This window comes from Pongo abelii, chromosome 8 (genome assembly GCF_028885655.2).
Source record: "Pongo abelii isolate AG06213 chromosome 8, NHGRI_mPonAbe1-v2.0_pri, whole genome shotgun sequence".
NCBI lineage: Eukaryota > Metazoa > Chordata > Mammalia > Primates > Hominidae > Pongo > Pongo abelii.
Window position 1 is genome coordinate 116,534,948 of NC_071993.2, and position 12,215 is coordinate 116,547,162.

A 12,215-nucleotide genomic window follows, 5' to 3' on the forward strand; every position below is an offset into this window, starting at 1 on the left:
GTTTCCATATTGCTGCAGAGGACATGATTTTATTTATGTTTATGGCTGTGTAGTATTCCATGGTATGTATGTACCACATTTTTTTTATCCATTCCACTGTTGGCGGGCACCTAGATTGACTCTGTATCTTTAGTATTGTGAATAAGGCTGTGATAAACATGCAAGTGCATGTATCTTTTTGGTATACTGATTTACTTCTTTTGAATGTATACCCAGTAATGGGATTGCTGGGTGAAATGGTAGCTCTGTTTTACGTTCTTTGAGGAATCTCCGAACTGCTTTCTACAGTGCCTGAATTTATGTTCCCACCAACAGTATATAAGTGTTCCTTTTTCTCCCCAGCCTTACCAGAATCTGTGTTTTTTTAACTTTTTAATAATAGCCATTCTGACTCATGTGAGATGATATCTCATTGTGATTTTAATTTGCTTTTCTCTGGTGATTAATAATGTGGACACTACTTTTATCACATTTGTTGGCTGCATATATGTCTTCTTTTGAGAAGTATCTGGTCATGTCTTTTGCCCATTTTTTAATGGGGCTATTTGTTTTTTGCTTGTTCAGTTGTTTAAGTTCCTTATAGATTCTGGATGTTAGACTTTTGTTGGATGTATTGTTTGTGAATATACCAAATGAGTTTATGATTCAGATCCTCTTAGGCCTCAGCTGTCTTCATATCCTCATTGTGTTACTTATATTAAGGGTGGCATCTGGGCATATTTCTTGGTCTTTTCATAGTCCGGAAAGCTTTCAAAGTAGGAAGAAGTTTAGAATTCTAGTATTAATAAATGCTGAACTATTACTGAGTACTTTCTGTGTGTCAAGCATTGCACTGAGGATTTTTTTTCTTTTCTTTTCTTTTTTTTTTTTTTTTTTTTTGAGACGGAGTTTCACTCATGTTGCCCAGACTGGAGTACAATGGTGTGATCTCAGCTCACTGCAACCTCCACCTCCTGGGTTCAAGCTATTCTCCTGCCTCAGCCTCCTGAGTAGCTGAGATTACAGGCGCCCTCTACCACATCCAGCTAATTTTTGTATTTTTAGTAGAGACAGGGTTTCACCATGTTGGTCAGTCTGGTCTCCAACTCCTGACCTCAGGTGATCCGCCCTCCTTGGCCTTCCAAAGTGCTAAGATTATAGGCATGAGCCACCACGCCCAGCCTGCACTAAGGATTTTATATGCATTATCTTCATATAACACACACAAAGGAACTGTGATCTCTGTAGATCATTTTTTAGATGAAGAAAGTAAGGCTAAAAGAATTTTTCATAATCTACCCAAATTCATGTAGTTAGTAAATAACAGAGTTGGGCCTCAAACCCTGGTTATCTGACACCAACCAATACTTGTTCTGAGTATTTTGGTAGCAAAGCCTGATTTAAAAGCAATGCACCATAACTTCTCAAATGCAGTACATATGTAATTAAGTTCGTTCTGGCACCCAGGATCTCCCTAGGCCATCTTTTCCTACTGTCAAGTTAATGTGAAATCATGATATGCAAATAAAATTTGATATTAGTCTCAACTAGATACAGTTAACAGAATTTATTAATTTCTGAAAAGCAAAGGCAGAAATTCCCTGTAAAATGAACTATAATGTCAAATATGATAGATTTGACATCAGTTGTATTGAAAGTTTGAAACTGTGGAGTGCCTTAAAGATAATTTTCAAACTTCTGTCTTATGAATATGCAAACTGAGATGGCAATGAAGAAGTTAATAGAGACCAAACCTAGGATTTGAATCTAGGTGTCTTGATTCCCAGTCCAGTACTTTCCTACTAAAACATTTTGCAACTTGTGACAAATGATGAATATTCTTGGATTTAGGAGATATATACAAAAGAGCAAGAAGATGTATCACAAAGACATTTCACTTAGAGATTATAATAGCATAAAATTGAAAACAATCTAAATTTCAATCAATAGGACATTTGATAAACAAGAGTACATAAAAAACATGAATCCTACTCAGCCATTCAAAATGATGATATAGAGCTCTGTGTATTGTCCTAGATAGATGAACATGATGTATTATTGTTTAGAAGGAAGAAAGCATGTTACAAAACAGCATGTATAATGTGGCTTGCTGTATATTAAATATCACACTTACATTCATAGATGATGCAGTTTTGGCTAGATGATGAGACTAAGAAGATTTTTTTTTTACTTTTGTCTATTCCCTTGACGTAATATTAAATTGGTTTTAATAAGAATATGTTGAAAAAAATGCTTTGAAACAAGAAAGCATTTCGATTCTCTGTGCCTTTTGCCTTTTTTTGTTTTTTGGCTTGTTTTTGTTTTTGTTTTTTGAGACAGAGTTTCACTTTTGTCGCCCTGGCTGGAGTGCAATGGCATGATCTCGGCTCACTGCAACCTCTGCCTCCCGGATTCAAGCAATTCTCCTGCCTCAACCTCCTAAGTAACTGGGATGACAAGCGCACCCCACCACGCCTGGCTATCTTTTGTATTTTTAGTAGAGACAGGGTTTCACCACGTTGGCCAGGCTGGTCTCGAACTCCTGACCTCAGGTGATCTGCCTGCCTTGGCCTCCCAAAGTGCTGGGATTACAGGCATGAGCCACTGCACCCGGCCTCTCTGTGCCTTTTAAACTAAACCAGTGTGTCTCAAACTTCAATCAGCTAGAGAATCTTGTTAAAATATATGTTTTGATTGAGTAGGTCTGGGGTGGAGCCAGAGAACCCACATTTTCAACAAAATCCCAGGTGATGCCAATGCTGCTGAATGGAGAACAGTGCATTGCAAGGGTCTGGTTTTGTTAATTACTCCACCAGGCCTTTTTCTCATTCACTCCATATGTAGTTTCTGGCAATCTTGGGCTGAAATTGTCTTCCCTTGCTTATTAGTGCTATAGTGATTTCTAGGTGAATAGGGCCCTAGAGTTTTCTCCTTTTTCTTGCAGTTAATAAACATAAACACAGGGAGACACTATTTTAAATTTCCAAACATCCATTATACAACTGGAAATATTACTCAGAAATTGCCTCTCCCACCGGATAGTTTTTATGTTGATACTCTCAACTGAGGATGTAATAGCAGCATTGATTGTTTAAATGTATGAGCAATCAGGGAGCAATCGTGATTTTAAAAAAACAACAACAGTAATTGATAGGCTGCTCAGCAGGAGAAATGAGATTGTAATATGAATGTTAATTTTTGACACTTCTCTTTAATGTATTTTCAGGAAGAAAATCAAAATAAAGCATTTTAAGAATGACTGGGTATGGGAATACCCTAGCATTTCTTTTATAAAAGCAAAATGTTAAAACATCGAACTTGGGAAAAAAGTTGCGTGAAATAAAATACCTTAGAATTTATAATGTAATCAGCAAGAACAGAGTAAACTATGGCTACTACTATTGTAAATATTCAGTATTTATTAAGTGCTTACTATGTACTGGGCTGGTCAAGTTGATTTATATGAGTTATCTTGTTTGATGTCTTATTTAAGTCTTATACAAGTTCAATAACTTGTCCAAAGTAACACATCTAGTAGGTAGTAGTATTTTGATTTACATCCATTAACTCAAAACTCAAGATCATAACCACGATGCTGTACTTTGAGAGTCATCCAACAGAGTTCCTGCCTAACGTGCAACAGACTTTGTTCTAGGTGAGTGGGGAAAATTTAATAAATGAACAAGACAAAAACCTTGCCTTCATAGAGTTTACTTTCTAGTGATGATAAAGAGATACTGCATTTATATTGGAACTTACTCACTTAGTTGTGGAGTGCTGAATGAGAAATAGAGAAAGCATTTCCCTCTTTGGTCCGCAATTTCTTGAACCATAGAATGGAGATTTCGTATTCTAAGTTCAGTTTAGTCTCCCAAACCTATATCTGCAAGAAAATTGAAACCACTTTATGTATCTTTGCAGTTCCTGCTTCCAATTCAAACTGCCAATAAGCCACTTCACCAAGGCCTCTTTATTTCATGTCTTTAATTGGAATTTCTTTTACACTAATTATTGTTATTTATATCATTATCAAAACTGCATTTGTGAAATTATTAGAGTAAGAGAAATCTAACATAGTTGACTCCATCTTGCTCTGACCTCCATGCTGTCCTTGGTCATTCCTGGGCATAGACCAAGCTAACTTTGGGAGGAATTTAGTTTATACTTTTACTTTTAAGCAAAGATGTTAACAGCCCTTCCCAAAACTAAACCACCTTCATAAAACTAATGAAAGGCCACAAGGTTAGGATTATGAGAGGGGGCTGAATTATGATAAGACAAACATAATTTCTATAATCCCTTACTACTCAGGAGTCATAGACCAGAGGTCATAAGATAGGCCTACTTTCTGTAATCTCTTACTACTCAGAGATCATGTGGTAGAGGTCACAAGATTTGTGACTGTATTAGTATGTTCTCACACTGCTATAAAGAAATGCCTGAGACTGGGTAATTTATAAAGAAAAAAGGTTTAATTGGCTTATGGTTCCTCAGACTGTACAGGAAGCATAGCAGCTTCTGCTTCTGGGGAGACCTCAGGAAGCTTATAATCATGGTAGAAGGCAAAGGAGGAGTAGGCACTTCACATGGCCAGAGCAAGAGGAAGAGAAAGGGGAGAGGTACTGCACACTTTTAAATGACTAGATCTTGTAAGAACTAACTCACTATCATGACAATAGTACCAAGGGGGATGGTGCTAAACCCTTCATGAGAAGCTACCCGCATTATCCAATCACTTCCCATCAGGTCCCCACCTCCAGCACTGAGGATTACATTTCAACATGAGATTGGGGCAGGGACACAAATACAAACCATATCAGTGACTTTTCCAATTGCTCCTATAGATAGCATCACCCTTGTAGAACCTAAGGTTGTTTTATGAAATATCCTTAAGACTGAACCCACCCAGACTTATGACTCATGACTCAACTCATGACTCCTATGGCCCCAACCGGAGGCAGACTCAGGGCACAGGGATAGTTTTCCACACACTTCTGATTGCATCCCCAACCAATCAACCCATTCTTTAGCCCACTTCCCACCAAATTGTCCATAAAAACTCTAACCTCCAGGGCTCCAGGGAGACTGATTTGAGTGATAACTCCAGTTCTCCTGCATAGGCCAGCTTCATGTCAATTGAACTGATTCTCTACTGCAGTGCCATCATCTCAGTGGATTGATTTTGTCTGTGCAGTGAGCAGAAAAAGCCCATTAGGCCATTACACACTTATCATTACCAAAGGCCACAAATGCAAGGTCAGGCTGCTATGGAATACTTGGAGGCTTTCTGCAGCAGTGTTTCTGCCAACACCGTTTCCCCCAAGCCTTCTCCTTCTACTTGAGCTGGACTGCTGGTGGCCTGCCATCTTGCTTGCAGGCTCTCTTATGCTGTCACAGTTGAGATATTCAATGAGACCAGTTGAGACGATGAACCAGGAGTCAGTATATGAGAGTCAAATGCTGCCATCAGAAATTATTGAGAGCTTTTCAGTAATTGCCATGAAATAAAGAAATTTACCCATCTGGGTCAAAAGGCTTTGATGAATTCTTTACTTAATGTCCTCTTCTTCAGGAGTTTCATGCCTAAAGACTTCCTTCTCCTTATGGAAAAAAATGACAATACTAGAACTGGCATAAAAGAAACGTGGAGGCCAAGTGTGGTGGCTCATGCCTATAATCCTAGCACTTTGGGAGGACGAGGCAGGTGGAACACCTGAGGTCAGGAGTCTGAGACCAACCTGGCCAACATGGTGAAACCCCGTCTCTGCTAAAACTACAAAAATTAGCCGGGCATGGTGGTGGGAGCCTATAATCCCAGCTACTCTGGTGGCTGCAGCAGGATAATCACTTGAACTAGTGGGGCAAAGGTTGCAGTGAGCCTAGATCACACCACTTCACTCTGGCCTGGGCAAAAGAGCAAAACTCCATCTAAAAAAAAAAAGAAGAAACTTGGGAGTATATTTTCACTATAACATTTTGGAAAATAGATGTCAGTAGGCAATTCAAGTCTCTCTTGATTTGCCAGTGCTCCTTTCAATCATAAATTCACTGGTCCTAATAATAGTGTGTCTGGTTGCACATGCTGGGCCCTAAGAATATAGAAACAATTAAAGGGCCATGCCTTTAAAGAACTGGCATGGTTTTTAAACATGCAGAGCTCTAGAACTGGAGTGACCATTGTTGATTGAATCATGCCTCCCAGTTCACATGATGGAGCCTCAATCCCCAGTGTGACTGTATTTGGAGATAGGTCCTTTATAGAGGTAATTAGGGTAAAATGAGATCATAAGAATAAGACCCTATTCCAACAGAACTGTGTCCTTATAAGAGGAGGAAGGGACACCAGAGCTTTCTTTCTCTGCACATATGCATGCTGAGAAAAGGCCATCTGAGAGCATAGCAAGAATGCAGCGGTCTGCAAGCCAGGAAGACAGCCCTCACCAGAAAGACTTAAACAGACCTGGCTAGACCTTGGACTTCTAGCCTCCAGAATTGTCAGAAAATAAATTTCTGTTGTTTAAGTCACCAAGCCTGTGGTATTTTGTTATGGCAGATAGAACTGACTAACACAGTGGTATTGAACATTTTAGATAATTCTTGGTATGAAAAAGTAATGACAGGAAATCAGGAGCTTTCAGGAACTTATGTGTAGGAAAGAATGGAGATGTGGTCACGAACTATGTGTATTTGGTAACCAACAAATTTTGAAGCATATAAGGTGACTGGCTTTGTAGGGAAAGGGGATAAAGATTACTTTTATAGGTGGGGTGATAATGGGGAGGTGAGGGGCTTTTGATTTGGAAGACCTTACCATACCCTTAAATTTCAGAATATATAAGTAAAAAAGAGAATGTTACATTTATTGTCACCTATGTGTAATAAAAATAATTTGAGTTATCTGCTATGGAATTACTTTCCTATTCAAATAGAGACATAGTCTATATCAATGTCAAATTTTCTCTAATTTTACACATACTGTCATTCCTTTTAAACAGTCTCCCTCAGCTTCAGGTATGTAACTAGCAGAGGCAAAAGAAGTTCTTGTCTTGCCAAGGAGGACTCCAAGAACCTACAAATTGGTCCAAAACCCTTCGCACTTCCTTGGGAACAAAATAAGATCTAAGGTGATTAAAAGTCTCAGTTCACTCAGAATATGCCCTGCTTATGCCTGCAGTCTGGCATCCCCATCCAATTAGCACCCCATTTTTCTTTCCAAAAAGAATTCCCATTTGAATAACAAATTGTGCAACCATCTGAATTTAATCAATAGAACTTCTTTACACCCACTTAGTTCCAAATTAAGTACTCCAACCCATCTGTTGTATGATAAAGAATTTATTTTGCCTTTGTTCCCCATTTCTGGCACGGAGCTTCTAAAATCCTTGGAATATCCAGAGTGATAAGAGGGTCGTTGTTGCTCATGAACCCTTTGGATCATATCTGACTTTATGCTAGTGAGATTAAATAACTCAGGATAGAGAGTCGTCACCAAAAAAATTAATTATATGATTATAGGGTTGGAGCTTTGAGCCAGTTCACCCTCCAGGGAGTCCTGGTAGCTGGAGATAAAGTTCAATCACATGGTCAATGTTCAATCAATCATGCTTATATAAGGAAAACCTAATAAAAACTCTGGACACAGAAGTGGAGCTTTCTGACTGGTGAACACATTGATGTGCTATGAGGAGGACAGGCCCTGATTCCATGGGGAAAGAGCATGGAAGTGCTACATTTGAGACACTCCCAGGCCTCACCCTATGTGTCTCTTGTTTGGCTAGTCCTGAATTTTATCCTTCATAATAAAACTATAATTATAAGTATAGTACTTTTTTGAGTTCTGTGTATAGCTCTAGCGAATTATCAAAACCTGAGAGGGTTGTGGGAACTCCTGAATTTATAACCAGTAAGTCAGAAGTATGGTTGGCCTGAAATTCTCTGAAGAATGGCTTTTAATGTGAGGACAGGCTTGTGGAGGACTGAGTCTTTAACCTGTGGAGTCTGCACTAACTCAAGGGGATTAGCACCAGAATTGAGTTGCATTACACCAGTTCTTATGAGGATACCATAACAGGAAGAGGTTTGATCACCAAAGGAAACAACACTTTTATTTCTGCTCACTCTAGCCAGAATAAATATTTTTATATATTCTGAAGTTTATTAATATAGTTTTTGCCTTTTTTGCTTTAAAATCAGGGTAAGAAGGATTGGCACAAATAAAATGAAAACAAAGTTCAATTGCATGTTTAAATAGATTTCCATTTGTGGCACAGAAAGAATATATATTTAACAAGCCATGAATAAATGTCATGTGGTCACAAACAGGAAAATGGTTGAAAACAACAGACTGCACCACTGCTTTTCAATGGTGGCCACCCTTCCGTAGAGTGGGAAGCTTCACTTTCACCCACCACAGCTAGATACTAATTCCACAAGAAAGCAGTGACAACAAAACATGGCTTCTTTTTTTTTTTTTTTTTTTTTTTTTGAGACAGAGTCTCACTCTGTTGCCCAGGCTGGCGTGCAAAGGCACAATCTCGGCTCACTGCAACCTCCACTTCCCGGGTTCAAGTGATTCTCGTGTCTCAGCCTCCCGAGTAGCTGAGATTACAGGCACCTGCCACCACGCCCGGCTAATTTTTTGTATTTTTAGTAGAGCCGGGGTTTCACCATGTTCGTCAGGATGGTCTCAAACTCCTGACCTCAGGTGATACAACTGTGTCAGCCTCCTAAAGTGCTGGGATTACAGGCATGAGCCACCGTGCCCGGCCAAAACATGGCTTCTTAGAAGAGACATATTTGGGACACTGAGGCAGGAGGAATACTTGAGCCCAAGGGTCAAGGCTGCAGTGAGCTATGATCATGCCTTTGCAAGCCTGGGCAACAGAGTGAAACCCTGTCTCAAAAACAGAAAAAATTATGCACTCTAAGATTTTGCAGAGCTAGATGAACTTCTGGCTATGGAAAGAATAATCAGCTATATGTTCATGGCCCTGTTACTTAATAGTCTGAGCCTCAATTTTCTCATCTGTAAAATGGGTAATGCTTTCTTACTAGGTGGTCATTAGGATTGAGTGAGAATGAATAAAAAGTAACAAAATGTGCCTGAAACTTAACAAGTACTTAATAAATAGTACATTTAGGGCTTCAGCTTGAAGCTGCAGCTTTTTGTCATCTTTCATTCTCTTTCGTCTTTATCTTGTTTTTGCCCCAAACTGACTTTCCATGGAAAAGTTTAAAATTTATCTGTTGTTTATAACCTCAAAGCATTTATAGAACCTTGAAAACAGTAGGCATTTACACTGATCTCCAAGACAGCCTCACTACTTTCTTGTTCTTCTGATGCTTTTTCTTTCTTGACAGCTCATTAGAGTTGGGTTAGTTGGGCAGTATTTTCAGTGTTCGTGTGTGTGTGTGTGTCCCCAAGCAACTGGTATTAAAACATTTTCTTTTTGCAGACAAGCAGAACACTATTTCTACATTTTGCCAGTTTATTATTTTGTGTGTTCTTTGGTTTCTTATTCTAAAAAATGCTACAGGCCATCTCTTTTGTTTGGATTTCATGCAAGCTGTGATTCTCTCTGTAACCACAGCAGCACCAAACCGGATTTATGAATGCTTTGTTTCCTGACTTCAGAGCACCTGTGTGCTGAATTCAGAAATCAGAAGCTCCCTCTCCTCAGGTGTAAATGGAGGTGGCCACAAGTCCCTTGTTAGAACACAGCCTTCTCTGCAGGCATGGCTGGAGCTGGAAGATATCAACAGATGGAAAGGAGAGAGATGGAGGATTGAGAAAAATAAAAATAAGGGACTAAATCAGGGGAAGAGAAGAATTACTCTGCAAGACATGAGTAGGCCATGTGGAAAATTATAAATGGTCAGTGGATAGTGGATGGTCAGTGAATAATATGGATGGTCAGTGGATAGGTAATAGATCCTTCAAGAATCCCGTCTGCTCTGGAGCAGAATCCTGGCCAGTGAGATCCATCTACAATCCACAGGAGAGGATGATGGGGGAAGTTAATAGAGTCATACTGAGGCACCATAGAATTGCAGTCATAGGCCCCACCATTGGAGTCTGAGAGACTTATTCAAACACAGGTTCTGTTGCATTTTTTTCTGTGTGGTCTTTTCTTAAGCCCAGTGAGTCTGGGTCTTCAGCTATAAAACTGAGATCATTACAGTTCTGGGCTCATTTGAGGAGGAGAGAAGATATTGATTATGAAGAAATTTTTTTGAAATATCATAATTGCTTAGTATGTTTAGCTAATAGGATAAATATTTTTGATGGGTTACTCTGTTCCCAGATATTATACCACCGTTTTCCATGCAATTCCTTATTTAACCTTCCTAATATCATAGTACAGGTTATTACCTCCATTGCACAGATGAGGGAAGTGAAGATTCAGAGAAGTTAGATGATGAATAGCAAAAAGCAGAAGAAAATAGTAGAACTTGGATTAAATCCTATGTCCATCCCTTTCCTAAAAATGGAACTCTCCACTGTATGTCATACTAGACCCAACCTTAAATAAATCAATCTGCTTCATACTTAACATCAATTCTGTGTGTATTCTCAATAAAAACATCAATGTAGGTTGGAAATTTGAATTAGGAAAAAAAGAACAAGCATCACTAATCATCAGAGAAATGCAAATTAAAACTATAATGAGATATCATCTCACCCCAGTTAAAATGGCCTATATTCGAAAAACAAACGCTGGTGAGGATGTGGAGAAAGGGGAACCTTCATATAGTGTTAGTGAGGATGTAAATTAGTACAGCCGCTATGAAACAGTATGGAGATGCCTCAAAGAACTATAAATAGAACTACTATATGACCCAGCAATCCCACTGCTAGGTATATATCCAAAAGAAAGAAACTCAGTATATCAAAGAGATATCTGCACCCCAGGTTTATTGCAGCATTATTCACAGTAGCCAATAGATGGAATCAACCTAATGTCTAGCAATAAATAAATGGATAAAGAAAATGTGGTACATATACATAATTAAATATAATTCAGCTATAAAAATAATGAAATCTTATCATTTGCAACAACATGGATGGAACTGGAGAATATTATGTTAACTATAATAAACCAGGCACAGAAAGACAAATACCACACAATCTCATGTATATGTGGGAGCTAAAATAGGTTAAGCCCATAGATGTAGAGAGTAGAATTGTGATTAATAGAAGGTAGGAAGGGTAATGGAGAGGGGAAGACTGAGAAAGGCTGGTTAATGAATCCAAAAATTTATAGCAAGATAGGAGTAATAAGTTCTGGTGCTCTGCAGCACTGTAAGTTGACTATAGTTATTAATAATTTGTTGTATATCTTCAAATGTCTAGAAAAGATTTTTTAATGTTTCCAACACAAAGAAATAATAAATATCTGTGATGATGAATATGCTAATTATCCTTATTTGATCATTACATATTGTGTATATGTATCAAAACATCACTCTGCACCCTATACATATGTACAATTACTTCATGTCAATTAAAACTTTTAAAAGTGCCAGTCATGAATGCACAAATGGAGAATTCCAGTGCCAACAAAGATGGAACAAGCCTACTATAGCCTGGCTCTTACATTAATTGCAACTAAAGACTCCGAAAATACAAAAAGCAACTACCTAAGAACTCTGAAAAGTAAACAGCAAGCACATTGCAGAAAGGAGACAAAACTTGGAGAATGACCTACATGGGATGAGATTCTTGCTTTTTTCTTTTTTTCTCTCCCCTGGGTTGACTCAAGGGCAATCCCAGTGTGTAACTGTGTAGTCAGCAGGCACAAAAAAATAAAACCCTGAGTAAAACCCTGTCTTTCTGGCCAGAAGACAAGAAAAAGGAGTCCTTGTGGGTCTGAGAGGATAGACGGAATTATTTTCATTTTGTTTTGTTTTTCTCTTTCTTGCTCCCAACCCTGGTTCAAAGGCAGCCCTAACCATAGTGGTAGAGGTGGCAACAGAACAGTCATCTAAAACCAAGATAAAACCTGTCTCTCGAGTCCAGAGGAATTCGGGAGAGGGACCCCTGTGGTCCAAAGAGTGTAGAGGAATTCCATTCTTTTTCTTTCACTACTTTGTGCCCAGAGTGGTGCCAGCCATGTGGAACTGTGCAGAAATAAGTGTGCATAAAGCTCCAAAAGGAATCCAGTCTTTCTTCTCAGATGAGTAGGAAATGGAACCCAGAGTAGGAGAGGGTGAGGGGGATTCCAGAGGAGAGACCT